This window comes from Cololabis saira, chromosome 12 (assembly GCF_033807715.1).
Source record: "Cololabis saira isolate AMF1-May2022 chromosome 12, fColSai1.1, whole genome shotgun sequence".
NCBI classification, from domain to species: Eukaryota; Metazoa; Chordata; class Actinopteri; order Beloniformes; family Belonidae; genus Cololabis; species Cololabis saira.
Window position 1 is genome coordinate 21,480,055 of NC_084598.1, and position 24,942 is coordinate 21,504,996.

The window sequence follows — 24,942 nt, forward strand, 5'->3', positions numbered from 1 at the left end:
GGAGAGATGACAATGTAATTGAAAATGGGATTGAACCAATGTTGCTGTTTTTGCAAGCAGAATTTGAGAATTACTGGTGTGTTCAAACATTCAACAAATATGCACATTTTGATGTATAACACACCTTGGTGAACGTTACGGTTCAGGCGAAGAAACGGCCGAAGAAATGGCATAAATTGCGCCAAAATTACACGATTAATTCAAAATGGCCAACTTCTTGTTTGGTTTCGGCCATGGCGCCAAGAGACTTTTCTTTAAGTTGTGACATGATACAGGTGTGTACCGATTTTCGTGCATGTACGTCCAACCGTATTGTGGGGCTTGAGGCACAAAGTTTTCTAGGGGGCACTGTTGAGCCATTAGGCCACGCCCATTAATGCAAACCATTAAATATCAAATTTTTTGCCAGGCCTGGCTTGCGTGCAAAATTTGGTGACTTTTGGGGCACGTTTAGGAGTGCAAAAAGGCCCTCATTTCATCGGAAGAAGAAAAAAAAAATCCTACACATACAGTACAATAGGGCTTTCGCACTGTCAATGCTCGGGCCCTAATAATAATAATATTGGTTATTTATGGTACATTAATTACATTAAAACTGAGTGATATATTAAATTAAGTAATACTAAAAAAAGAAGCAAACACTAAAAGTGATTTAGAAAGATCTGTGTGTTATTTAAACTGGTGCACCATGAGAAAAAACAGAAAACAATGAAATGATAAATCAAGTTTTATTATATCTTTTATGCTATCTATTATATCTAATTCTGCAAGGGCACTTGTTTGTCATCTGACTGTTGTAGTATCATAAGCAGGAGACAAATGTCAACCGTAGCCATTTTGGTTACAGTACAGTAAGTGATAGTGACGTTATTGTACAATATATTCAAATTGATCTACTTGAGTGAGGATACAGGGAGGAGTGTTGTTCTCCCGCATATGCACTCAATTCCACGTTGATTGTGATGTTCAAAGAAATGTGCGTGGATTTGGTCGTACGCACAGTTTTGAATATCTGAATTTTTATTTGCGTACGAAAGAATTCCACGCACAGATTCACATGGAAATCCATGCACTCTTTGCACATGAGGCCCCTGGTCTCCTGGGGGGATCTCTAGCCAGATCCCCAGGAGATGTGGTGATCCCAGGTGCTAGGAGGCCGGTGTGGAGAAGATTTGGACTCTGTCCCATGGGTCCAGTTCCTCCTTTCTGCTTTGTGCCTCCTGGGCAGGGGGACTAGCGCCACGTCCCTCATGGGATGGCAGTAGGGTCCTATTACTTACACTTAGTGGTATTTATGGGGGGATGGCCAGCTACATGGTTCCTAAAGGGCTGGAGAGCAAATCAAGTGTACTCGGGGAGGTCTATTGCACCACCCTGACCCATCTAGATTTCTAGGCTAATAAAATTATATACAGCAACATATTAACGTAAAAATAAAATAAAGCGTGTCTTTTTGATTGACATTGGTCATAGCTCATGTTAATTTTTCAACATTTCTCCATGGATCATGTCTCTTACGCTTATAATGTCCTTTGCATACATATCATTGATAGGTTCATCAGTTTCATAATCACTGTCATGCAGAGATGGATATAAAATATTTTTGAAGGGTCCCTGAAATTGGAATAGAATTGAAATTGACGTGAAAAGACTGCAGGCTACAAAATAACTCATACAAAACATCCATGAATAGCTAATTTAAATAAACATGCCCTTACATGCTAAATGTCCGTCATTAGACAATATACAAATTCCCCAAACAGTGACATGATAGATAATAGAAAACTGCAGATTTTTACTTTTTATTTTTAGTGCTTGTGCCGCCCCCCATGTGTCACGAATAAATGCTGCCCCCAGACGGAGAGGAGTACATGTCTTAAAAAACATTTTGAATGTTGATTTTTGATTATCTGTCATTTACCAGAAGAAAAAAAAACTAAAGGAGAGCATGCCTGAAGGTGATGGCCACCCTGTTGTTGTTGACCACATTTCAACAGCCTGTGTTTTTAATCTTGTGCCTTTCCACGAATTTCTGCTTTGTACAAAGAAACACACTCCTACACATGATAGGATTTCTTAGCAGGCAGGAAAAGACTTTACCTCTAATTGACTTTGTCACTGTTTATGGCATCTCTAAAACCCAACTATTGATTGAGATTCATTAGTGTTTTTTTTTCATTTGTTGTTGTTTTGAATAGCTCTCGTCTTTTAAACAGTTCTCTTTTTTCTCAACTCCACGTATGTGTTTATGGCAAAAACATGGTAACCAATTGAACATGTAAATGAAGAAAAAAGGCACAATATATATTATATTTTGAGGATGGAATAAATGACAGCTTAATCTAAACTATAAACATTGCATAAAAGGCTCCAGTCCACTGTGTCCTCAAATATTTTTTTTTTACTCATCATAATCCCCAATTAATAATTCAGCAGCATCTTTTACTTTGAACTTGAGAAAAACCTGTTTACTCATTTCATTCCACTAAAAGCATTTATATATATATATATATATATATATACAGTATATATATATATATATATATATATATATATATAATGTATTAATGGTGGCCAAATTAACGAGTTAACGCAGCGTTAATTCCTTGCCGTATTGACGCAATTCAAATTTTTAACGCAAAAATATATTTTTTCCGTAGCCGAAAAAACTCCAGTACTTCCGGCTCCGAAACAACAAACCAAGCACAACTGTCACAATGACTGGGAGGTGGAATGTGGAGGAAAAGCTGGTTTGTGATTCGTTTACTCGTCTGTCAATCATCAAGCAATCACATAGCATGTTGTTAAGACACGAGTCACCGACGGCGCTGCCCACAACAGCCTGCTACAGGCTATGCAAGAGCAACAAACATGGAGCAAAACAGGTTAGCAAATGGACATTTTACTTTTAAAACCTTCCCAGATGGCACAGTGGACAAATCCCAAGTGATCTGTGTCCACTGTCGTAAAGTATTCAGCTACCACAGAAGTTCTTCGAGCCTCAGGTATCATTTATCAGCAAAACACACTGGCGTCGTCGATCCCAGCACACCTTAGGTTTAACCAGCTGTTCTTTCTTTTTCCTGCTGTATTGCCTACTGTTGTTGACTTGATATTGCGTGTTATCATTACTCATCATCATCATCATTACACTCATTATTATTGTCTTCAGTCAGAGTTTGATTGGTAATTGGTACTTACTTTGGCACCTGTTTATAATTACGTATTTTGCAGTGTGTGTGTTTTGGGGTGTTTGTTATGTTAAAGGAGCATGAGGCTCCTTTTAAGAAATGAGACTCTCTAGCGCCACCCTTCACCACGACGGCCGTCGGGGGTACTGCAGCCAACAGCGAAGCCGGCACGGGAGAACGGGGAGAACGCACATGCAGCGTCATGTGACGTCACATCCGCAGGACAGCGCGGGAAATTCGGGCCCGAATTGCAGCACATTTTGCAGCAACAGCCTGTTCAAGGCAACGGAGAGATACGCTAGAGGGCTCATTCTTTTGGGTTTGGAACGCTTCATCTGACATTATTACTAGAAAACTTAAAACGTTTACAAATTTTTTTCATAAATTCTGCATCAATCCGGCCTCAAGCTCCTTTAAAGAGCATATTGCAGGTTGGAATACGCATAAATATATACTACAGTGACCTCCGGAGTTGTTTTTGTGAGAGTATTTTACTTCCGCATCTGAAAAAGCTGAACCGGAAGTGACGTGACATCAGGGAGTGCGGTGAATTTCAACAATAGGAAAAATAATGGATCTTAATGTTAGTTGTGACACTGAAGAGGTTGTGAATGTGTATTCACACCAATATGACGGGCCACAGCCTTATAATTACGAACCCGTTAGGGCCCCCACGTTCTTTTGATTGACAGCTGAAACTCGTTTTTTAAAAGGCTGATTTATGGGTCCGCGTTACACCAATGCAGACCCTACGGCGTAGGGTACGCGGCGACGCACCGAACACTGCGTGCGCCGCGTAAACTACGCCGTAGGCTACGCCGTCGATTTTACGGGGAACCATAAATCAGCCTTTATTCACAGCAGCACCCGTCCGTGCGCTCCTGAAAGAAACTCCTAAAAGATGGGTGAGTACTTGTAATCTGTCTACGTTTGTACTTTCTAAACAGAAAACAAGCTTATTATCTTCTCTTTTTTCTGATTAAACACATCCGAAATAGCCGGGTATTTTTAAAACCGAATATTTACCCCCCTTCGTTTATAAAATAATTTGTATCCACATTACATCGTTGTTAAAAAAAAAAAAACCTTCCACACATTTTTTTTTTTTATTTTTTCGTTTATTTCGGCATGTTTATATAGACACATTTCATCTCCAGAACATTATACATTGCATACTCAGCACATGACGAAAAGGGTACGGGAGAAGCTGACGCTTATCAAAGTCCCGCCCCGTTCTATGTAAGATTCATGATCACATCAACAACAGAATTCAGTAAGATACATAGTTTACCACATAGCAATTTGTCTAATTTCATCCTTCACAGTCCAGATAGCATGTATGTTTGTACACGTGTCCAGTCCACTCATCCTGATCACCGTTCCTGTGATTTACTACTGTGTCCACTGTTCAGTTATTTTTATGTCCAAGCCTCTTTTTGCATGCAATCCACTTTGCAATGGAGGTGCGTGTGTCAATGCAGATTTTGATTAGTCGCCGTCCTCTGGCTCTCTAGCCGCCTTTGCCCCCTCCGCTCGTACTGACTTCATCTCTTCCCGAGCTTTGGACACCTCCGACCATACATAGAGCTCAATGTCACACACACACATTTTATAGTGACTTTGTTTTGTTTCCATGTTTTGTTTCCATGCCAGGTGTTCCAGTGCTGAATTTCCCACATTGCCATTGTTTTGTACACATAGCCAGACATTGCCTTCCTGTACCTAGGTTTGATAATCCTTCAATAACAGTTTCTTTAACCCATGTTTGAAAACAGTTACATTTCTTGCTAACTTTAATTCATTGTTTAGGCTATTCCACATTTTCACACCAGCTACTGACAAACTATGGCTTCCCATCGTTGTCCTTATCTTTTTCTGTTGAAACTGCAGCAAGCTGCGCATGCTGTGAGGACCTTGACTAAGAGTGAACAATTTCTGAACATTTACTGGTAATGCCGCCTGTGTTGCTTTGTAAATTGTTTGTAGCATCTGAAAATGAAGTATCTCTCTCAGTTTTAGATATTTCGTCTTTATGAACAGTTCGTTCGTATGTGCCCTGGCTGGGACAGAATGAATGATGCGAAGCGCTTTTTTTTGCAATTTAAATATTGGTTCTGTAATGCCCTTGTAAGTGAAACCCCAATTTTCTACACAGTACCTCATATGTGGGACTATTAGTGCCGAATATATGGTCTTAAGCGAGTTTAAATTACACATAACAAATTACACATAACCGAAGATCTGCGTTTTCGACCACATTCATAAGCATTCCAAACCTATAGATCATCTGTAGATCATCTGTTCTTCCCCCCGTGTCCCACCACGGAGCTGCCGCGTTAAACCGACGCAGCCCTACGCCGTAGGGTACGGCGTAGGGCTGCGCGTCGCCGCGTACCCTACGGCGTAGGCTCTGCGTCGGTGTAACGCAGTAAACGGTGTTCAAGAGCAGAGACCATTTATTTAATAAATAGCTTGGAGGACAGATGGTGGATCATCTGTAGTTCTGTAGTAAACAAAGGTTGCACGTTAGACGTCAGACTCAGAGCAGATTTGTTGTTGTTTTGGAGCATAATGTGACGTTCGAAAACGCAAAACTCCGGTTGTCTCCGTCTACACGCATCTACATAAACGGAGTTTTCAAAAATTTCCACTTTGCCCAGAGTTTTTTTAAACATTTGTTTATTTGCGTTTTCATGTGGATGACAGGTCCAAACGTAGGAAAATATCTTCGGTTTAGCAGATACCCGGCTACGTGTGGACGGAGCCTGCGCAGTAAGATGGGGCAGAGCTGTGGAGATGTCTCCCTGGTGCTGCGTCATATGACGCGGTGTTCGAAAAAAAAAGCGTTTGTAGGAGCTTTGCTAAAATCAGCCACTTTTTCCTCTGATTACGTGCCCTTATGTCTTGTAAAACATATTAAATCCTACATTAACTTCTCACATAGTCATTTTCACATAAGGTCAGGTATAATTTTTGAAAAAACCCTAACCTGCAATATGCTCTAAGTTTTGTGTCCTTATTTATTTTATTAGTTTTTTTTTTGTTTGTTTTGTTTGTTGTGTGTGTGGTAAAATATAAAACGGGGTAATCTGTCGATAAAAAAAAAAAAAAAAAAAAAGATTAAAAATTTGAATCGTTGGCCAGCACTAATATATATATATATATATATATATATATATATATATATATATATATATATATATATATATATATATATTGTCCATACACAATTGGCCTCCAATAACCCCACTGATTTAGATGTAGTTCATAGAGCTGTAACATATGAAAACAGATGGAATTAATTTGGCTGCTTCACCCTAACAAGATGCCCCTGCTGAACACCATCTGCATACCTGTCAAGTTTTGGATTTAAAAATAAGGGAAATTTTCCGCCACCCGCTATCCCACTGTCCCAACTGTCGAGTATCCCTTACATTTTAGGTTTACAAGAAATGAAAAATAATTAAGTAATTCATATAATAGACCCTAAATGAAAACAGAAGAAGTGAATTAAAGCACATATATTTATATATTTTAAATATTTTCAGTTTATATTCACATTGATTGTCTTCAAGTGAAACATTTACATTTTCTTTTAATTTGTCATTTTCACTCATGTGGCTCTTTGGCATTCATGACTGATTACACAGACGCATGTTTCTGTGCCTCCAGCCGCGCTAGTGCTGCTGCCTGACATCGGTCTTTCCCCCGTGAGAGACACTAAAATCGCAGTTCCTCATCTTTCATAAAGACACACACACACACACACACACACACACACACACACACACACACACACACACACACACACACACACACACACAAGCATACAAGTGTGGTATTTAAAAATAGAGCGGGAGCAAAACTTAGTTTGATTGTACTTTATTTAAGTATTACATTAATCAAACCCATCGAAATCTTCATCCTCCGTTTCTGCATTCATCCGAGCCGGATCGCGCTGCGACGGGCACGAGCCCGCAGCTCTCTGGCCGTGGTGAGCAGCGGAATCATTTTCCGTGCCGTGCGGCCCCTCGGAAATGATGCAGGCTTTTGCAAAAGCCCAAACAACAGTCCAACCCAGCAGACACGTCAGTCCACGCATCTACAATCCTTCAACAGTAAACGACGGAGCTCGCCGCCCACTCAGTCAGCGGCTCCTCCGGCCTTCGGGCCCGCCTCTGCGGCGCAGCCCCCCCGGGAGCCGCGTCTCCTTCTCGGGGCGACTCCGCCTCTAGGGAGCCCGAGTCGCCCCGTCCACCCCAGGTGTCCAGCCACGGAGCCGCCGTCGGGCAAGCACGGGCAATTCACGCGCCCCCCTTCCCCCTTTAACGTTCTCATGGTGGTCCCTATTACGTCCGCAAATCACGGCCAATTCACGCGCCCCCCTTCCCCCTTAACTTCTCATGGTGGCCTCAATTACGTCCGCCTTACGGATCCGCGTTTAGTCGACGCAGCCCTACGCCGTAAGGTACGGCGTACGGTGCGCGTCGCCGCGTAACCTACGCTGTAGGCTCTGCATTGGCGTAACGCGGAACCATAAATCAGCCTTCACAATAATACAATGGGCGCATTGCGTCATTGGGCGCGCGGTACATTTAAAAAAAAAAATAAGACGTTATATGCGCCTAATGGTCCTAAAAATACGGTACTGTTCTTGTAGAACATCAAAAACAAAGAGAAAGACGTCCACTTACCTTTATTCAAGCCTTTTGAAGGATAACCATGACCTGGATGAATGAAAAGCTACATCAGCCTATAGGTATTTCTAAATAAGGATCTTCAAAAGCACTGTAGTAGCTGTGTCCATCTTTGTTTGAGGCACAACAATAATGTTGTCATCTCTTCATTTTTGTGGTTTTAGTGTTTGGCTCAATTGTTTATAAATGCCCCTTAAGTTTTTCAATTTATTTTGAGCTATGTAATTGTAGAATAGTCTGTTTTTACGTATTCCTGCAGCAATTGCATTTCATTATTATTCTATATATTTTTCCCCAAATAACAATTATTTTTAATATTCTTCATGTACCATTTTCTGGATTTTTTCAGTTTCTTGTTACACTTGCACTGACATTTTTCTAACTGGTTTGTTTTTTCTCTTGGCCCTTCTTCTATGTCTTACGAAATAAAAAATGTGTTCGTCCACATAAGAGGGCCATACGTTGCCTATGGGCACAGTCCCTAAAACAAATGTTTTCCTTGTCTTTTTTTTCCACACTCTATTGTACAGCACATTGAGCTGGAATTTACTGGATTCAACATTAAGATCCATATTCCACACACAAAGGTGTCATTCATCAGCACAGTATATTAGTCTAAAATAATGTTTTGCAGATAAATCATTAAAAGCAAGTTAAGCAAGTTTCCAAACCACATCACAGTAACACACCTTTCTTTCTTTTTCACTTTCCTTCTTTAACATATTTTAACAAGGCTAAAAGGAGATAAAATGTATGCTGATTATGTGATTTACAACATATATTGTTTTGGAAAATGGCCTGCGGTATTGTTGAATACAGTATGTGTAGTTTAACATTAAATACTTCAATTACTTGACTTTAGTTTATTAATGTGACGGTGCTTTACGGACAAGTGAACCAATCTGGAGGCACAGCTGTGATAACAACATACTGCTAAGGCAGAGAGGGAAAGCTGTACAGTGAACTGTTTCAAAGGCTGTTTCCTGCACTAACGTTTAAAAGAAACAAAGTCGTGTGAAAAACTAAGTGAATGGAATTTGATTAACATGCAATATTACAAGAAATGCATCTTTAAACAATAACTCACAGATAATGATTTTGTCCATCAATCTATCCATTAACTTCCACTTATCCAAGAAGATTTTATTTTCTATTTTGAAAGTGGCCCACAGAGCTACATTGGATGTCATGGCAGAAGTGATTAACACTTAAAAAGGTTGTTATGGGGAGAGGAAACAGACCTCGCAAAAGACCAAACATAATTAAAGCTTAATTTTATTGTTATAAAAGGCATGCAACCTCTACATCTATAAGGGGGACCCAGTGGGTTAAAAAAAATTGTTTTATACTATGAAAGGACCAACAAACAAAAAAATTAAAGAAAAACTAATTTAGCCCCAAATGGGCGCCTTGCACAGTGGTGGTTATTCTGTCTGTGTGTGCGTGTGTGTGTGTGTGTGTGTGTGTGTGTGTGTGTGTGTGTGTGTGTGTGTGTGTGTGTGTGTGTGTGTGTGTGTGTGTGTGTGTGTGTTATAACTTAGATTATCTCCGCTACGCAATTGTGGGACCCTCAGTGATACTGAGTACATTAATGGACCCCCCCTCCTCTCATTTATTATTAGGGCCCGAGCACTGACAGTGCGAAAGCCCTATTGTATCTGTTGGGTTTTTTTTTTTTTTTTTTCGTTATTTTTATTTTTCTTGACGAAATGAGGACCTTTTTGCCCCAAAAGTCACCAAATTTTGCGCGCAAGCCAGGCCTGGCGAAAAATTTGATATTTAATGGTTTGCATTAATGGGCGTGGCCTAATGGCTCAACAGCGCTCCCTAGAAAACTTGTCTAGGGAAAACGTGCCTCAAGCCCCACAATACGGTTTGACGTACATGCACGAAAATCGGTACACACCTGTATCATGTCGCAACTTAAAGAAAAGTCTCTTGGCGCCATTGCCGAAACCGAACAGGAAGTTGGCCATTTTGAATTAATCGTTTAATTTTGGCTCAATTTATGCCATTTCTTCGGCCGTTTTTTCGCCAGAACCATAACGTGCAGCCAAGTGTGTTATACATCAAAATGTGCCTCTGGATCCTGCGACGATGCGCATTAGTTTTCTCAGTCAAAAGCATTACCGTAAAGCGGTTTGACATAAAGATTCGTGGGTGGTATCATCGGAGTCAGTTTTGAGTCCTTGAACATAATTGGTGCAAATTAGCCCCGCCCCTTCTTCTGATTGGTCGATATTTGATAGTTCCTTTTTTCTGGCATAACTTTTGAAACGGTATGACATAAAGAGTCGTGGGTAGTGTCATCGGACTTGATTTGGAGTCTATGACCATAATTGGGGAAAATTAGCCCCGCCCCTTCTTCTGATTGGTCGATATTTGATAGTCTCTATTCTCTGCCATAACTTTTGAACAGGTTGTGATAAAGACATGTGGGTGGTGTCATTGGACTCAGTATTGAGTACTTGACCTTCATTGGCCTGAATTAGCCCCGCCCCTTCTTCTGATTGGTCAATATTTGATATTCCCTATTTTCTGCTATAACTTTTGAATGGTTTGACATAGAGAGTCGTGGGTGGTGTCATCTGACTCGGTTTTGACTCCTTCACCTTAATTGGTGCAAATTAACCCCGCCCCTTCTTCTGAGTGGTTGATATGTGATAGTTCCTATTTTCTGCAATAACATTTGAATGGTTTGACATAAAGACTCGTGGGTGGTGTCATCGGACATGGTTTTGTGTCCTTGAACATAATTAGTGCAAATTAGCCCAGCCCCTTCATCTGATTGGTCGATATCTGATAATTCCTACTTTCTGCCATAACTTTTGAATGGTTTGATATAGAGAGTCCTGGGTGGTGTCATCCGCTAAATGTCCAGGCCTGAAGACATCTACATGCAAGTCATACAAGCGCTTCGACTGCAGCACGCCTGAACGTGCATAAGGGTGTGAGGGCCTGTTCATCGCTGCTTGCAGCTTTAATTTTCCTTATTATTTTTTGTGTTGTGCATTATTTTGTCCACAAATATTCAAATGTATTTCCATCCATCCATCCATTATCTATACCCGCTTTATCCTTTGCAGGGTCACGGGGGTCTGCTGGAGCCTATCCCAGCTAATTTCAGGTGAGAGGCAGGGGTTACACCCTGGACAGGTCACCAGTTTGAAATGTATTTATTTATAGTTATTTATTTTAATATTTATAATATTTTGAGTAAGTCAAGGTACAGTGTCAATGAGTGGAGCACACACAGGCACGTTGGACAGCTGGGGGTCCTGAAGGGTCCCGTGGAAGTGGCGCGGGTGGCTCTGTCATTTACTAAACGGACAGCCTGCAGAAAGCAGCAGAGTTACTGATGTGCATGTGTTTCTGTGTTTGCAGAAACAGGAAAATAAATCGGGGGTACTGCAGCCAACAGCGAAGCCGGCACGGGAGAACGGGGGGAACGCGCATGCAGTGTCATTTGACATCACATCCGCACGACAGCGCGGGAAATTCCGTTCACAATTAAAGGACATTTTGCAGCACACAGCCTGTTCAAGGCAACGGAGAGATACGCTAGAGGGCTCATTCGTTTTGGTTTGGAACGCTTCATCTGACATTATTACTAGAAAACTTAAAACGTATACGAATTTTTTTCATAAATCCTGCCTCAATCCTGCCTCATGCTCCTTTAATTGATTTGGTAATTATCCTGTCATTTATTTTGGTTTGGTCAGGGAGTATATAAGGCAGTTTCTTGTTTCATTTGTGAGTAGAGAGGTTGAGGGTGTGTTTGGATTCGTGTCCTGTCTTTTTGGTTTTGTTAATTTAACTTTAAAGGGCCCTAAATCTTTAGAAAAGAAAATAAATTTAACCTATTTTTGATCAACTTTTTGAGTCTGTGTCCCTGTGTCGACTGCTGGGTCCCTCACATATGGTGGCAATGGTGGGATATAGCCAGTAAGGGGGCGCAGACTTGCAAAACCTTGGTGCATCCTAAATGTGTATCATATGATCTTGTTCAGAGTGCAAACTGTATTCCAGTACGTTGTGTGCATGGGGATGAAAAGCTAACACCAACTGCTGATGTCTATCTTAAAGTACAGGACCAAACTTACCTCATGATCGTGGGTGTAGCAGATGACCTCCCGTTCCCGGGGGTGCTGGGTCGAGACTTGCCAGTACTGCCGGACCTTTTGCAGCGGAAGTCAATGTCAATGTTGCAACAACAAGGTCCCAATCCAAGAAGGGTGAGGAGTCTTCCCCATGGGTGAGTGTTTTGCCTTTTTAAGATGCTGACTTAGAGAATGCACCCGGGAGATCTAGAAAGTCACGCAGCCATAAAAGACAAGACAAGTTCCAGTACACAATCAACCATCAGTCTTCTGAATCTCCCCTAACACCCCCACTACAATTTAAACTTCCTGTGAATATCATTGAGATGCAGAATGATGACCCAACCCTGTCAAGCTTGATGCAGAAAGCTAAGGAACAAGAGAGGAAGCTGAAGCCTGATCAGGATGTTGCAGAGTGGTATTTCCTGAAAGATGGTGTGCTCTATCGCCAGTGTGGGCCAGCTACTCAGTTGGTGGTTCCTCAGGGGGCTAGAGAGACACTCCTCGCCTTGGATCATTCCATACCCTGGGCTGGACACTTGGGGAAGAACAAGACTGTAGCACGCATCAAGCGTCACTTCTTCTGGCCAGGGATAGGGGGTGCTGTTGCTCAATTTTGTTGGAGCTGCCCTGAATGCCAGCAGGCTCCGGTGAGAGGGCCTCCCAGAGCCCCCCTTCAACCCCTGCCCATCATCAGCGTCCCTTTCCAATGGCTCGGGAGGATCTGAGTATTTCTGCAGATTACAGGATTCTGACTTGTACTGGAAGTCTGAGTTGTACTGAGTAGAGAGGAATGGTGAGAGTACCGTCCCCTGAGGTGCTCCTGTGCTGCTGACCACCAAACCAGACAGCGACCTTCAGTCTCACAAACTCACAAACTGTCTATTTGCCAGTAATCCAGGTGATTTTAGAGGGATCCGCAATCACTGTCCTCTGGAGTTTCTAGGATTGACAGAAGGCAGCGAGATAAAGTGAATGATGTGGATTGGACACCAATCCAGAAGCAGCAAACCAACTGAACTTTATCTTAAAAAAATCCATTATAATTGTAACATACTGTTAAATATTGGCATCAAAACTGAAAGGCACTGCTTTTATCTCTAGCTGTATTACTGGTCTGAGACGGTAGAATATGGCTTTTAGCTCCCAGTAAATTTGAGTGAGAAATGGTTAGACTTGCAATACTGGTCATCTGGTCATCCCGTTGCTGGCCCCCCTTCTCCTCCCTTTTCTCTCTCTGCAGGTGGTCGTGGGTGGCTTGTAGCTTGCATTACGGAGCACAAGTCTTTCCCTGACCCTGCACCCCAACCTGGGACTTGCTGATTGGGCCGGAGCTTCGGGAGCTGCGTGCTGGCCTGCGGTCCCCACCCCTGGTCATCCGGTTGCTGCTTCCACCCGCCTGCTGTGCTGTTGCCGTCCCTGACCCACCAGTCTGGCCCTCGGCAGGAGGGTCCCCCCTTATGAGCCTGGTCCTGCTCAAGGTTTCTTCCCTCCTAAAGGGGAGTTTTTCCTTGCCACTGTTTGGCTTAAGGTTTTTCTCCCACTAGGGGAGTTTTTACCTGCCATTGTTTATGTAATAACTGCTCGGGGGTCATGTTCTGGGTATGGGTCTCTGGAAAGCGTCTAGAGACAACTCTGTTGTATTAGACGCTATATAAATAAAATTGAATTGAATTGAATTGAATTGAATGTGGTTGGGCCAGTTGAGAAAATCAAAGCAGGTAACCGCTTTATGCTTGTCATTACTGATTATGCAACAAAATATCCAGAAGTGTTTCCCCTGAAGTCTGTGAAGGCAAGATATATGGCAGCGTGCTTGGTCCAACTGTTCTCCAGAGTGGGTTTCCCTTGTGAGATCCTAACAGATCAAGGCTCGAACTTCATGTCCACTCTGGTGAAGCAAGTTTATCATCTGTTGGGCATTAAGAGCCTCCGCACAACTCCGTATCACCCCCAGACTGACGGCTTGACTGAAAGATTGAACCAAACCATCAAGCATATGCTCAGGAAGTTCGTCAATGATACGGGTTCCGATTGGGATCATTGGTTACCGTATCTTCTTTTTGCATATCGAGAGGTGCCGCAGTCCTCCACTGGGTTCTCTCCTTTTGAGTTGCTCTATGGCAGAGAGGTGAGGGGGCCTCTGACTCTGCTTAGAGAGCTCTGGGGAGGTGAAGAACCTATGGATGTTGTGTCTTATGTCCTGCAGATGAGACACAGGCTGGAGAAGATGAGCGCTCTGGCTGAGGCACACATGGTAGATGTTCAAAAGCAGCAGAAGACCTGGTACGACCACACAGCCCGACAGCGGATCTTCAGCCCTGGACAGAAAGGCCTGGTATTGCTGCCTAGCCAGGAAAGTAGGTTGCTGGTGAAGTGGCAGGGGCCATACGAGGTGTAGAAGAAACTTGAGCCCACCACCTACGAGGTCGCTACTCCGGGTCGAGGTCGGTCTACCAAGGTGCTGCATGTTAATCTCCTCAAGACCTGAGGGGACCTGAGGGGAAAGAGGTGATGTTGATCAGGAAGATTGACGAAGAGGAGGATATAGATGACCAATACTTACCAGTGGCAGCGCCAGTGGCTTTGGACTTGGAGCATCTGTCCGATGAACAACAGTCCCAGGTGAGAGCCTTGTGCAACCCTCTCCTCTTTTCTGAGAATCCTGGCAGAACTAACCTGGTGGAACACAATATCACGCTAAAATCTGATGCTGTTGTGAGACGCATGAGTTATAGGATCCCAGAGCGACTCCTGGAGCCCCTGAAGAAAGACGTGGACCTCATGCTGTCGTCTGGAGTGATCGAGCGCTCTAAGAGTGAGTGGTGCCATCCGGTGGTGTTGGTACCAAAGAAAGACGGTAGTGTGAGATTTTGTATTGATTTCCGCTACTTGAATTCTATGTGAAAATTCCAGTCATATCCAACCCCAAGAATCGATGATCTCATAGAGCGTCTCGGAAAATCCAAGTTTCTGACAACTATTGATTTATGTGAAGGATACTGGCAAATTCCACTCACCCAGAATTCCTGCGAGTTGACTGCTTTCCGAGGGGTGCGGAAAGCTCCACTTCACTGTACTCCCATTTGGCTTGCACGGCACCCCAGTGTCATTCCAAAGAATGATGGATGAAGTACTGTATGGATTGTCTGATTTTGTTTCTGCCTATATTTATTCAATTACATTTTATTTATATAACGTCTAATACAACAAAGTTGTCTATAGACGCTTTCCAGAGACCCAGAACATAACCCCCAAGCAATTATTACATAAACAATGGCAGGTAAAAACTCCCATGACATAGTGATCCACAGCTCCACCTGGGGGGATCACCTGGAACACCTGAAGGAGGTTTTGGACCGTCTGCAGTCTGCAGGGCTAACAATCAACGCCTCAAAATGTGTGTTCGCCCAGGCTGAAACTGAATACCTGGGATTCACCATTGGTACCGGTACTGTTAAACCTCAGCTTCAAAAGGTACATGCTATTGAAAATTGTCTTCTGTCCCAAACCCGGAAACAGCTGAGGTCCTTTATTGACATGGCTGGATTCTACCAGCGGTTTATACCCAGGGGTGCACACAAGCCGGGACTCCAGGGATAGTCTACTGCACGTTTTAGATGTTTCCCTGCCTCAACACAACCCTGATAGACAAGGCTGTGTCACCGACAGAGTTGTGTAAACCTTGATGACATGTTGATGACGACCAGTGATTAGAATCAGGTGTGTTGAAGACAGGGAAACATCTAAAACATGCAGTAGACTAGCCCTGGAGTCCCGGCTTGTGTGCACCCCTGTTTATACCCCACTTCTCAGCAAGAGCAGCCCCCCTCACGAACCGAGTTGGATCGAGATGCCCCAGCAGAGTCCACTGGTCAGACGAGGCTATAGCAGCCTTCCACGACCTCTGCCAAGCACTGAGTAAGAGCGCTGTATTACGCAGCCCAGACTTTGAGCAACCCTTTGTCTTGCAGACAGACGCATCAGATAGAGGTCTCGGAGGTGTTCTCCTGCAGGGGCCGCCAGAGGACAGACATCCAGTGGCGTACATCAGTAGAAAGATGGTGCCCCGGGAGATTCGATACTCCACGGTGGAGAAAGAAGCATTGGCAATAAAGTGGGCCCTTGACTCCTTCAAATATTATCTCCTTGGAAGAGAATTCATTCTGGAAACCTACCATCGAGCACTCCAGTGGCTGCAACGGATGAAGGACACAAATGGACGCATCACGAGATGGTATCTCGCACTGCAGCCCAACCGATTTATTGTGGCTCACATCCCAGGGAGGTCCAATGCCACAGCTGACTTCCTGTCTCGCTCCCATGGCGAGTCTCCAGAAGGGGGGGAGTGTGTGATGGTCGCAGACGCGCCCACACCACGGCAACCACCACCACCATCTGCCTGTCGGTAACCTCTCCCCTTCACACTCATTCAGTTTGCATTATTTATTAGTATAATTCACACATTTAGGTTTATACATTTAAGTTTACTTCTGCACATTATTAGTATTATTAGGACCTGCACACATCACAACATGAACATCAGTAAACAAATAAACACACGACACATAGTCTTTTGATTTCATACGTAATTTTATTTTAAGCACATCATGGTCACACATTTGCTAGTGCACACATTTGTGTTGACTATGGGTTTGCTTTTGTTTGTAATTATTTCTGTTTGTTTATTTACCATGCCCGCTGTGGGGGTCCTGAGTCTGGCCAACTCGGCATCACAGCGAGGTGTGCGTCAGCGACTGGTGTCCGGGCGGAAACAGCAAAAGGAGGGGCAGAAAGGTTCCTCCTGTTTAAGACCTGCTCGGCACGATCCATCTGCTCTCCAGTCGTGGGGGGGATTTAAGATTTTGTTGGGGTTTTGTTATGCTTAATCTAAGTTAGATAAGTTTATGTATATATGTAAATATTAGTTTGAGTAGGTTATTTCTGTAGAAATATTTAGTTTTTCTTTTCCACAATTTTTTGTTCTTTTTTAAGCTTAATTGATTTGGTAATTATCCTGTCATTTATTTTGGTTTGGTCAGGGAGTATGTAAGGCAGTTTCTTGTTTCATTTGTGAGTAGAGAAGTTGAGGGTGTGTTTGGATTCGTTTTGTTAATTTAAACTTAAAAGGGCTCTAAATCTTTTGTTATCTTTTTGAGTTTTTGTTAAAGAAAATAAATACATAAATAAATAATAAATACATACTCTGTGGCCTTCTCCACTACCCGACTCCGCTGCCCTTGCAGTTGGGCACGCCTTTGGCTGTGGGATAACTGCTTTTCATCGGGGCGGGTGCGGGCCTGCCGGCGTCGGCTGTCGGAGTGGTCCTATCTCACATGGTGGGCAAGCCTTTCACGATCGGCTTATGCCGGGTGGCTGGTGCTCGGCTGGGTCCTGGTTCGTCGCCGTGGGTTTCCTGGCTGCCTCCTCTCGTGGTTATGGGGGCCCCACCCGGGGCTTCCTTCTGTCACCTGCTGGGAGGGGGCAGGGCTTGCTGGCATGGGGTTTCCTCCTGTCCCTCTTCTGATCCTCAGTGGGGCCGCTGGTGGCCTAGTTTCGGATTTCTTCCTTGTCGCCTACTGGTCTCTCGGGTGGCGTAGCTGTGCCCTCCCACTTTTGGTGCAGTTCAGGTAAAGCCTTGTTTTCACTGTGCACACACACAGTTACACAGACATACACACCTGCTCACTCACGTACATATTGACCCCACAGCTTTGGGGACAGATAATAGCAATAGCCTAGTACTGATTTAGTTTTAGAGACCTGGGGCCTGATGTACAAAGAGTGCGGCGCACAAAAAACCTTCGTACGCCACTTTCTACGCTCATAGTCGGATGTTCAAAAAGTGATTTGAAGGTGGAAAGTTTCGAGGAGCCGTTTTTCGTCCCACCAACTTAAGTTATGGTGTCGAATCTTCAAACATTCACAAACCCTTACAAACATAATAAACCCACAACTCTTCACCGAACGCAACACAAAGCAAAGAACAACAATACCCATTAAAGCTGCAAGCAGCGATGAACGGGCCCTCGCACTCATGGCCACTTCCCCCCATAAGCAAATCAGAAATGACACCACCCACGACTTTCTATGTCAAACCATTCAAAAGTTATGGCAGAAAATATCGACCAATCAGAAGAAGGGGCGGGACTGATTTGCACCAATTATGGTCAAGGACTCAGAACCATGTCCGATGACACCACCCACAAGTCTTTATGTAAAACCATTCAAAAGTTATTGCAGAAAATCGGAAGTATCACATATCGACCAATCAAAAGAAGGGGCGGGGCTAATGCATGCCAATGAAGGTCAAGTACTCAAAACCGAGTCAGATGACACCACCCACGACTCTCTATGTCAAACCATTCAAAAGTTATGCCAGAAAATAGGGACTATCAAATATTGACCAATCAGAAGAAGGGACAGGGCTAATTCAGGCCAATGGAGGTCAAGTACTCCATACCACGAGTCGTTATGTCAAACTATTCAAAAGTTAAGGCAGAGAACAATTTTCTAGGGGGCGCTGTTGAGCCATCTTGCCACGCCCATTAATGCAAACAATGAAATATCAAATTTATCGCCAAGCCTGGCTCACTCACTCACTCACTCACTCATCTTCTCCCGCTTTTCCGTTCCCGGGTCGCGGGGGCAGCAGCCTCAGCAGGGATGCCCAGACTTCCCTCACCCCAGACACTTCCTCCAGCTCCTCCGGGGGGAGTCCGAGGCGTTCCCAGGCCAGCCGAGAGACATAGTCTCTCCAGCGTGTCCTGGGTCTTCCCCGGGGTCTCCTCCCGGTGGGACATGCCTGGAACACCTCCCTAGGGAGGCGTCCAGGAGGCATCCGGTACAGATGCCCAAGCCACCTCAGCTGACTCCTCTCAACGTGAAGGAGCAGCGGCTCGACTCCGAGCTCCTCCCGGGTGACCGAACTCCTCACCCTATCTCTAAGGGAGCATCCAGCCACCCTGCGGAGGAAACTCATCTCGGCCGCTTGTATCCGCAATCTTGTCCTTTCGGTCACTACCCAAAGTTCATGACCATAGGTGAGGGTAGGTGCGTAGATTGACCGGTAAATCGAGAGCTTCGCCTTTCGACTCAGCTCCCTCTTCACCACGACGGTCCAGTACATCGACCGCATTACTGCGGACGCTGCACCGATCCGTCTGTCAATCTCACGCTCCATTGTTCCCTCACTCGTGAACAAGATCCCGAGATACTTGAACTCCTCCACCTGAGGCAGGACTTCTCCACCCACCCAGAGAAGGCATGCCACCCTTTTCCGGTCGAGAACCATGGCCTCGGTCTTGGAGGTGCTGATTCTCATCCCTGCCGCGTCGCACTCGGCCGCAAACCGCCCCAGCACATGCTGGAGGTCCCGGTCTGATGAAGCCAACAGGACATCATCATCTGCAAAAAGCAGAGATGAAATCCTGAGGTTCCCAAACCGGATCCCCTCCGGCCCCTGGCTGCGCCTAGAAATCCTGTCCATAAAAGTTATGAACAGGACCGGTGACAAAGGGCAGCCCTGCCGGAGTCCAACATGCACTGGGAACAAGTCTGACTTACTGCCGGCAATGCGAACCAGACTCCTGCTTCGATCATACAGAGACCGGACAGCCCTTAGTAGAGGGCCCCGGACTCCATACTCACTCAGCACCCCCCACAGAATGGCACGAGGGACACGGTCAAATGCCTTCTCCAGATCCACAAAACACATGTAGACTGGTTGGGCAAATTCCCCTGAACCCTCGACCACCCTGCGGAGGGTATAGAGCTGGTCCAGTGTTCCACGACCGGGACGAAAACCGCATTGTTCCTCCTGAATCCGAGGTTCGACTATCGGCTGTAATCTCCTCTCCAGTACCCTGGCGTAGACTTTCCCCGGGAGGCTGAGAAGTGTGATCCCCCTGTAGTTGGAACTACAGGGGGCAAGCCTGGCTTGCGTGCAAAATTTGGTGACTTTTGGGGAACTATCAAATATGATCAGATGAAGAGGGGGTGCGCTTTTTGGCATCTAGCGTTGCCACGGTAGCGCTTTTGAAAGAGAGAAGTAATGTGCGTGGCAGGATGGAGACGCACGTTACGTTCGGGCCGTATTAACTGCCGAAGGAATGGCATAAATTGCGCCAAAATTACGCGATTAATTCAAAATGTTCAAAATGGCCGACTTCCTGTTCGGTTTCGGCCATGGCGCCAAGAGACTTTTCTTTAAGTTGTAACATGATACAGGTGTGTACTGATTTTCGTGCATGTACCTCAAACCGTATTGTGGGGCTTGAGGCACAAAGTTTTCTAGGGGGCACTTTTGAGCCATTTTGCCACGCCCATTAATGCAAACCATTAAATATCAAATTTTTGTGTGCAAAATTTGGTTACTTTTGGGGCATGTTTCGGGGGGAAAAAATGCCCTCCTTTCGTCAGAAGAAAGAAAGAATACAAATTCCTACAAGTACAATAGGGCCTTCGCACTGTAAGTGCTCGGGCCTTAATAATGAAGAAATGCACCCAAATAAATTATTTTTCCAGTCTCAACTTCTGACAAGGGTGCTCACGGCCGATGTTTTGTTTTTTTATTTGTTTTACTTGTTTTTGCAAGTTCCTTGTTAGGATGAGCGGGTTTTAATGGATATTTATCCTCATTATCATGTTGGGCTACCGTTCATGTGCTCATGTGAACTCTGAACTTATGAATGCTCATGAACATTTTGTGAATATGTGTATTTGACTTTAAAGCCGGCTCAACCCGAAATCAGCTTTAATGTGCCTCCTAAAATGGCCGCCTTGAAAAACTAAAAGGACCTGTGAGCCTTGGGGGGAGCAGGGCCTGAATCGGCGCGTGTCCAATCACTGACCAGGCCCTCATGACGTCACACAACCCGCGGAGCACAAATCTCCGTTCCTGCCAGCTCTCGCTCTCTCTCCCTCAGCCCAGCGGACAGGACAGACGCTCAGCCGACCGGTGCAGCCGAGACCATGTCTCCCCATTTTTCCTGAGAGCCGGGAGGGGGGGAGCCGCTTCGGAAACCTGCGCTCCTGATTTTTCTCTCATTTTAACTTCCCTCTCCGCTCTGAGTTTCTCTCATGCTCCGGTCAGCGTTCCCAGATCAGCCCGAGAAGCATCCCGCCACCTGAGTCCCACGTGCTCATCAGCCAAGACGGGAGCCCGCACGTCCGACAAGTGGACCGGCCCCGCGCGCACAAGACCGACCTGACCAGGCTCTGTTAACCAGGGGGGGGACCGCCTGGCTGCTGCACGTTGCACCACCGTCCTTTTCATTTCAGAGTCGGAAGGAGACGGGAACCGAGAGACTCTGACTGGGAAACTCCGGCAGAAACGCGACCCGCAGTCGACAGAGCCCGCAGCTTCCCGATCCGGACCCAGAGGAGGTGTGAGGTTTTATGGTTCTGGGGATCAGCGTAATCTAGAGCGGTTCAGAGCTAAATTTGTGTTTAATGAAGTTACTGTTCGTATTACTGTGTAACGCCGGCAACTACCGGCATCATTGTTTGCTTATTTTGTGGCGCCATTTTCCGCCAGTTATTCACGTTTTAAACGCTGTGTTTGTCATCCGGTCTGATTGCACGTGGCGTGGCGAGGGCGCCGCCATCTTTAAATACCACAGGGCCCCGCCATCTTTAAATAACACAGCTATCTTTGGCCGGCCACGTGCATCCACGTTGTTTTGAACCACAGAGGTGATCGTGTTCATTATTGTTTTCAATTTCTTTTCATTCATGGAGTTTCATTTTTATTTTTATTAGGGCCCGAGCACCTTCAGTGCGAAGGCCCTATTGTATCTGTAGGAATTTGTATTATTCTTCTGACAAAGGGAAGGCCTTTTTGCCCCCCTAAACATGCCCAAAAAGTCATCAAATTTTGCACGCAAGCCAGGCCTGGCGAAAAATTTGATATTTAATGGTTTGCATTTATGGGCGTGGCAAAATGGCTCAACAACGCCCCCTTTGAAAACTTTGTGCCTCAAGCCCCACGATACGGTTTGACGTACATGCACGAAAATCGGTACACACCTGTATCATGGCGCAACTTAAAGAAAACTCTCTTGGCGCCATGGCCGAAACCGAACAGGAAGTCGGCCATTTTGAATTAGTCGTGTCATTTTGGCGAAATTTATGCCATTCATTCAGCAGTTAATACTGCCCGAACCGTAACGTGCACCCAGGTGTGTTATACATCAAAATGTGCGTCTCCGTCCTCCGACACCACGCATTACTTTTCTCTTTCAAAAGCGTTACCGTGGCAACGCTAGACGCCAAAAAGCGCGCCTCCTGTTCATCTGATTGGTCCATATTTGATAGTTCTCCAAAAGTCACCAAATTTTGCATGCAAGTCAGGCCTGGTGATAAATTTGATATTTCATGGTTTGCATTAATGGGCGTTTCCTAACGGCTCAATACTTTTCTCTGCCATAACTTTTGAAAGGTTTGACATAAAGAGTCGTGGGTGGTGTCATGGGACTCGGTATTGAGTCTTTGAGCTTCTTTGGCTCTTAATTAGCCCCGCCCCTTCTTCTGATTGGTTCTCCCTATTTTCTGTTATAACTTTTGAATGGTTTGACATAGAGAGTCGTGGGTGGTGTCATCAGACACTGTATTGAGTCCTTGACCTTAGCCCCGCCCCTTCTTCTGATTGGTTGTCCCTATTTTCTGCTATAACTTTTGGATGGTTTGACATAGAGAGTCGTGGGTGGTGTCATTTCTGATATGCTTATGGGGGACGGTGGCCATGAGTGCGAGGGCCCGTTCATCGCTGCTTGCAGCTTTAATTGTTGTTGTTTTCTTGTTAGTTGATGGTTTTATGTTTTAACTAGTGTGCCATCAGGATTTATTCAATGGTGTCGCCTTTCCATCTGCTTGACACCTGGATGTGAATAAATGCTGATTGATTTTAATGAGAAGTTGTTTGTGTTTTATACAAATTCTGGTCACAATGGCTGTTTGACAGAGCTAGAGCCGAACCGTAATTCCTTCAACCGTTATTCTGTGGTGAATTGTAAGATTTACTACTCTGCAGAATAATATCTATTTTTGAGACTGATTTCCGCTGTCAAAGTTATCATTTTTCCTGGAAAACCATGAGGATTAAATCATTTTGATAATTCAATTTGATAAATAGTCTACTTTATTAATTATTAATAATTGTTGAATAAAATTATTAATAACTCTTGATAACTGGAACAGCGGCCCCTACTTGTGGCACAACAATCATATTCAGATGGATCTACTCGAGGGAGGAGACATCTTTGTACATGATGCCCCTATAATGGTTGCTGTTTGTGTCTCTGCCTATTCCCGTTTCTGTTTCTATGTTTTCGCCCTTGCAGATTTCAAAGGCTTGTGCCTGTTGTGTGTTTCTCTCATTTCAAACTTGCAGCAGATGCCACCCCTCACAACCACCCTCCTATCTCCCTCATATATATGTAAAAAAAAAAAGCTTCATACAATGATGAGAAAACTGGCTTATAGGCTTCTGGCCTTTTGTTGCTGGTACCCCTGAGTATTAGAAAATGTGTGGCGTGAGAGCGTGTGAACTTGTTGAAATGCATAAGACTTAAGAGCCGTGTGTGTGTGTGTGTGTGTGTGTGTAAATGTGTGTGTGTGTGTGTATATATATATATATATATATATATATATATATATATATATATATATATATATATATATATATATATATATATATATCTGCGTCACAACTTGGGGTGTGTAGGATGCAGATGCAGGAGACACGATTTATTTAAACAAAAATAATATTCCCTGATGGCTCTCAAATTAATTGTCATATAGACTGATCTTCATTTCTTTTTTCAGCAGAGCCTCACAATGTCAGATCAGTAGAAGTGGGAACGCAAAGTAGAAAAATTATACCAAGTCACTGTCAAAAAGCTGATGGAAACTCAAATTTAGCACCAATGCAATGACTTCAGGCAATGCTGTATGTTAGCCAGTAAACTAAAGAAAAAATAGTATTCCAGGTAGATAAGTTTGAAACATGAACTTACATTTTTACTGATTACGTCACAATTGACCTTTTGTCAGAAAAAGCGTAGTTTTTACTTGCCTTGTATCAAAATTTAAATCACTGGATTATTTTTTTTAAACTTTGTATTTGTAAAAGGAACACTTGGAAACACAGTGCACACAGTGCAGTGAGAATGCAGCGTACTCTCACTGGCAGAAACTGGCAGAAATCCGATCTGGACTGCCAAAACAAAGTCGGCTCAGCAGCAGGCTACAACCCATAGCTACAACCGTGAACGCGTTTATTTATTAGGGCCCGAGCACTGACAGTGCGGAGGCCCTATTGTATGAAGTTTTTTTTTCTTCTCGTTTTTATTTTTCCGACGAAATGAGGGGTTTTTTGCCCCCCTAAACGTGCCCCAAAAGTCACCAAATTTTGCATGCAAGTGGCAAAAATTAGATTTCTTCGGCCGCTTCTTCGCCCAAACCGTAACGTGCACCCAGGTGTGTTATACATCAAAATGTGCGTCTTCATACTGTAACAATGGGCATTACTTTTTACAGTCAAAAGCGTTACCGTGGCAACGATAGACGCCAAAAAGCGCGACTCCCCTTCATCTAATTGGTCCATATTTGATAGTTCCTACTTTCTGCCATAACTTTTGAATGGGTTGTGATAAAGACATGTATGTGGTGTCATCGGACTATGTATTGAGTACTTGACTTTCATTTGCCGGAATTAGCCCTGCCCCTTCTTCTGATTGGTCAATATTTGATAGTCCATATTTTCTGGCATAACTTTTGAATGGTTTGACGTAAGAGTCGTTGGTGGTGTCATCTCACTCGGTTTTGACTCTTTCACCTTAATTGGTGCAAATTAGCCCCGCCCCTTCATCTGATTGGTCGATATCTGATAGTTTCTACTTTCTGCCATAACTTTTAAATGGTTTGATATAGAGAGTCGTATCTGGTGTCATC